The sequence below is a fragment of the Vicia villosa genome, unplaced genomic scaffold (genome assembly GCF_029867415.1).
Source record: "Vicia villosa cultivar HV-30 ecotype Madison, WI unplaced genomic scaffold, Vvil1.0 ctg.004827F_1_1, whole genome shotgun sequence".
Classification (NCBI taxonomy): Eukaryota; Viridiplantae; Streptophyta; class Magnoliopsida; order Fabales; family Fabaceae; genus Vicia; species Vicia villosa.
In genome coordinates, this window is record NW_026706520.1 from 80,344 (window position 1) to 85,990 (window position 5,647).

The 5,647-nt window shown below is 28.3% G+C and overlaps 1 non-coding gene across 1 annotated transcript; it reads left to right on the forward strand.

The window, feature by feature from the left end:
* Positions 1 to 579: 579 nt before the first annotated feature.
* On the forward strand, positions 580 to 686 carry LOC131642336 (small nucleolar RNA R71). The gene has a single exon (XR_009295839.1). It is a non-coding gene; the product is annotated as a small nucleolar RNA R71 (small nucleolar RNA).
* Positions 687 to 5,647: the final 4,961 nt, after the last annotated feature.

Consider the following 5,647-nt stretch of genomic DNA (forward strand, 5'->3'; position numbering starts at 1 on the left):
TTTCCATGATTTTCTCAAGGTTCGGTTTCGGAGGTACAACTTGCATACGATGATTTGGTTTTTGAGCTTGAAAACCTGGTGGTCTTTGAGGTGTAGTATTTTGATTAGGGTTATTGTTCTTATAGGATAAGTTTGGATGATTCTTCCATCCAGGATTGTAATTGTTTGCAAATGGGTTTCATGGGGTATAGTTGACTTGGTCTGTGTTTGGTTCATTCCATAAATTACACTCTACTGCTTGGTGTCCTTGGATTCCACAGAGTTCACATCCCAGGTGTACTACAACAGTAGTGGCAGGGTTTGCAGACATGTGTTTAACTTTTAGGGCTAGAGCGTCCATTTTGGCTTGCATCATGTCCATACAACTTTTCTCGTGTATCCCTCATTGGGTCTCCTTTTTTCTCTACCGGTGCTCGCACTGCTCCCCATTGGTAATTGTTTTAATCCATGTCTTCGATGAAAGCACAAGCTTCAGAGTTAGGTTTGTTCATCAGAGCGCCGCCAGCAATAGCGTCGATAGTCATCTTGGTGTTATAATGGAGCCCATTATAGAAGGCATGAAAGATCAACCATTGTTCTAGGCCATGGTGCGGATAAGCCCTTAATAGCTCTTTATATCTCCCCCAAGCTTCAAAGAGTGATTCTCCTTGATTTTGTGTAAATCGGGTGATCTGATTTCAAAGTACAACGGTCTTACTTGGGGGAAAGTTTCTAGCTAAAAGCAATCTTCTCAGGTCTTCCCAAGATGTTATTAGGTTGGTTGGAAGGGAATCTAACCAAGAACGTGCTTTATCTCTAAGGGAGAAAGAGAATAATCTTAGTCGAATTGCCTCAGGAGAAGCACCATTGGTTTTGAAAGTGTCAGCTAATTGGATAAAACCTTTTAAGTGTTGGTTTGGAATCTCTGAGGCGAGGCCAACGATTTGATTTTATTGCACTAATTGCAACAAAAAGGGTTTTAGTTCGAAGTTATTTGCAGGTATGGTCGGGTTGACTTAGTAGAAATTTCTTTTAACTTGGAATATTTAACTTAAAAGAGGTTCATGGCTTTCGCTCAGTGAACCGGATTTCAAACCCCACAAACGCGTCCGAAAATAGTTTTAAAATCGTTTTCTAAAAGTGTTAAAGATTACTAGGTAACTAGCCAAAATGCTTTCGCCCTTTTTGAATAGTCAAAATCTAACCAAGTTTAACTTTGAAGGTTGGACGACTTTCGATCTTACCCAAAACAATTTAGTACAGAAAACTTGTGTTAAAAGTTAAAACAACCCCTAAAGTATTTCTACAGATACATTGTATGGAGTTTCATCGTGACGATGATCCTTACATTCTAACTTTTAAATATTATCCAGACATAAAAAAGATAATAAGCATGTTAAAGTTATTCATATTAAATTAGCAATAAAAACAAGTTGAAGGTGTTTCATTAACTCAAAGTGACTAATTATGCTTCACAATCAAGCCCCCGTTGAGCATGTGTAACTTATTTTGTAAATTGAATTAATAACTCAGTAATTGGCTATTGTTAATAGTTGGGAGTTACAAATTGTTATATCACATATTTTAACAAACATTATAACTCTGTCACTGTTTTAGAAGTAATGCAAAATAGGTAACATAATTATAATCAAATTTTATACTATAAATTAGGTATCATCTGCGCTCAACTATAAAGAGGGTCTCAATGAACGACAAAGTTCTCTCTTAAGACAATTTAAAACTAGTGTGTGCCTAAGGTAGAATTCAAATCCATAATCTATTGTTAAATGGGAAAAGATTTCTTACCATTTAAGTAATCTTGAATACATTATCATTCTCTCTATTTGAATCCTTCAAATTATGGAGGGTCTCAATGAACGACAAAGTTCCCTCTTAAGATAATTTAATACTACTGCGTGACTAGGGTTGAATTCAAATCCATAATATATTGTTAAATGGGAAAAGATTTCTTACCATTTTCTCCAACATTATCGTTCTCTCTATTCAAATACATATAAAATACCTTCATAGATAAATCTACGAGCTATAGCAACGAGAATCTGACCCGAGAATATTGATTGCTCCATTTAAAAAAAAAATTTAAACCACAAATTTAAAGGTTCTATATTTGTAATTATATATGAAAGAAAATATTATACTATGAACTTTTTCACTAATTTTGATGATTTTTTAAGATATATCTTTTTACAAAGATAAAGTGAAGACCATTTTTAACTCTAAATAATTGAATTACTATTTCACAAATTAAAAAAAAAACAATTATATTTTCTTTCCCAAAAAAAAGAGGTTATTTTATCAATAAAATGTGAAAGATATCCCAAATAAAATTGTACCTTTTTTAGTTTTTCAATTGGTATATCACTAATTTTGTTGTGACAATAAATTGTAGGGGTGGGCCTCTATTCAAATCCGATTGGGTTCAGGCCAAAATCGTCCAACCAATATAAATTAGAGGATTTAACATGTGACCCTCAAATTATACATGCCATCTCTCTAAGAGATATATTTTATCATTATATCCTTGTTTAAAGTCATATTAATTTTCAAAAAAATATGTGTTTTTATCAGAAATTTAGAAAAAATATCGGATTTTTAAAAATTTCAGTGATTTTTTACCGGATTTTTTGAAAATAAATCAAAAATTTTGAAAAATTTATCAAATTTTTTGAAATTTCGGTATATTTTTCACTAAGAAATAAAATAAAATTGTACTACCGGAAATTTAATTTCCGGTAGAACAAAATTTTTAATGTTTAATTTTTGTAAAAAAAATACCTGAAATTTTAGGGGGTGTTCTGAAATTTCGAAAATTTTATCAGAAATTTCAAACTTCATCCCACTAACTTATTCAAGAGTAATTTTAAAATAAACAAATATATGAGGGGTGACATGTATAATAAAAGGGGTTACATGTTAAATCCTCAAATTCTAACTGGTTCCAACATCAGTTTATCTGGTTTAGATTAAAATCAGTTAAAATAGTTGGATCAGTTTAATCCGAATTAGAAACACATGTTCGGTTAGTAAAACATCTAACTCAAAAAATGATTCATTAAATTTTTTTTTTAGATTTTTATTTTCGTTCAAATTTCAAATCCAATTAAATTCGATGTAAATTTTATTTTATTTTTAAATATTGTAAAAGAATATATAACGTGGTTATTTTTAGAAATTATAGTCTTGTTATGCAAAAAGCCTCACACATGTGCCATATTTTTTTGAAAGGAAATGATATTTTTGACACTCAATTCCTACACTACACTATATGTCACTGTTCACAAATACGGTAAATAGTGACATACATAATTTTGACTTTTTTTATATAATTTTTTCTCTCTTCAAAACAATTTTGGTTAATAGGGTATTAAAACTTGGTTAATACTAGTTTCGTTAATAGATATTCTGGCAATAAAAGGTAGTCTTAACTGGAAAATAAAAGTTAGTTAATTGAGTGTTATAAGTTATTTAATATAGTTCATAATTTGGTTATTAGTGTTTTGATTGGGAAATACGAGTTTGTTAATTGATTGTTATAACTTGGTTAATACAATTCGAAGTTTGGTTAATATATATTCTCACTTAAAAAGATAATCTTACGTGATTAAATAACTTTGGTTAATACTATGTATAAAATTGGCTAATACTCTTTATAAACTAGTTAATTAATTCTCAAACATAAAATATATTAAATAGTAAAGTAAAGTTGGTTAATAAAGTGTAAAAGTTGATTAATATATTTATAAATTAGTGTCGAATATGGTTAATATCATGTATTTTATTGGTTAATGAAGTAATGAAATTGATTAATAAATTATAAGAAAAATAGTTGATTAACAATATACATGTTAATTCAATTGTAAAGTTGATTAATGATATAATCATATATTTGTGTTATAAAATAAATTTTAAAAATAAAATTTAAAAAAATTATTTCTGTATAAATATAATTTTTTATTAAAAAGTACTGTTTACCATATAATACAGTTAACAGGATTTTGGCTAATATGCATAAGGATTTACTTATGCACCATGCATAAGCCTACATAAATCATTAAATCATGTTTTTAATCCATTGAGTATTGAGTATTGAGTAATAACAATTGATGTCTAGAATTTGATCCAAAAGTCCATAATAATCTATGCATGGTACATAGATTTTTATCTATGCACGGTAACTGTACCCAACAATGTGTACGTGTAGTAAAATGGTGTAAGAGATTGTGTCAACAGTTAATGAAAAACCAACCATTTAAGGTTTGGTAGATTGTTATATATCATTTTGAAGTGAAATAGGTCAATGCCACTTCTTATACGAATCAGATGTACTTAAGCAAATGTAATAAAAAGTCCATGTGCCAAATTAGATGCTTAATCTCCAAAAACATTGATTAGACTACAACATCAACTATTTTATCTCAAACTGTTTTGTAGGTTAGATCCTATTGTTCATCCTAGAAGTATATTTTTCAGAGGTATTTTTTATGATCATTTAAACAGTTAAAAAAACTTTTTGGAATTTTTTATTCTACAAATATAAACATTCAAAAACTTTAAAGAGCCCGTTTGATTAGAAGTAGATAGAGGAGAGGGGAAGGAAAAGAATATTTATAAAAATATGCGTTTGGTTCATTTTTTATAAGGGAGGGGAGGGGAGCAAAAACCCTCCTAAACTTATTTTTTATTCCCTCTAAATTAAAGGGATTTGGAGGGGAGGGAAGATTCAATAATCATAATTTTATTATTTTTCCTATTTTAACCTCAATTAATTTTTTTTTTAATTCCAAGATTATCCTTATTGAATTATTAAAGACTAGACTTTTTCTCTGTATTATTTCACGTTTATTTTTTTTTCTATTGTGCGGTTGCTATTTGTGTGTTGTTGCTCTTAAGTAAGTTTTTTCCTTTTTATTTTGTTAAATTCTCTTTTTGATATTAGTTTTTTTTTATAATAATAACATATTTATACTCATATCAGTTCTAATTTATAGCATAGTAATAAAGTTTTTTTATTATATTAATAATAATAATAACAATAAGAATATAAAAAATATGTAAATATAATATATTTATGTTATAAATAAAAATTTTAACTCTAATATTATTTATTAAATTTTTTAATATTCTAACATTATTTTATTTATTTTTAATTATAAAAATTACTTTATTGGGTTAGATGAATCATATGATTAGATAATGGTTTGATTTGTGTTGAAAATATAAAGTTCAACTATTATGTGTTGTTGTTTATGGTTATATTATGGTTTGTGAAGGAACGAGTTTTTATTTGATGAAATTTACTCAATACTATTGTTATTTAGAATTATTTTTACTAAGTACAAATAATAATATTTATAAGGATAAAAGGTAAATTGATTTTAAAATCCCTCCTCATCCTTGTGAACCAAACATACTTGTTGTTAAAAATTCCTCCACTCCCCTCCCTATTCTTCTCTGAATCAAATATATATTTTGTTAAATTCCATCCTCTCCCTTCCCCTCGATTAAATTCCCTCCTCTACCCTCCCCTCCGTTGAATCAAACGGACCCTAGTTTATTCAGGAAAATGAAACAATTTTCTCATCTACAACATGAATTTACAATTGAAAAATTTACTACAAAAGTGGAGTGTAAATAATATTTCCAAAAT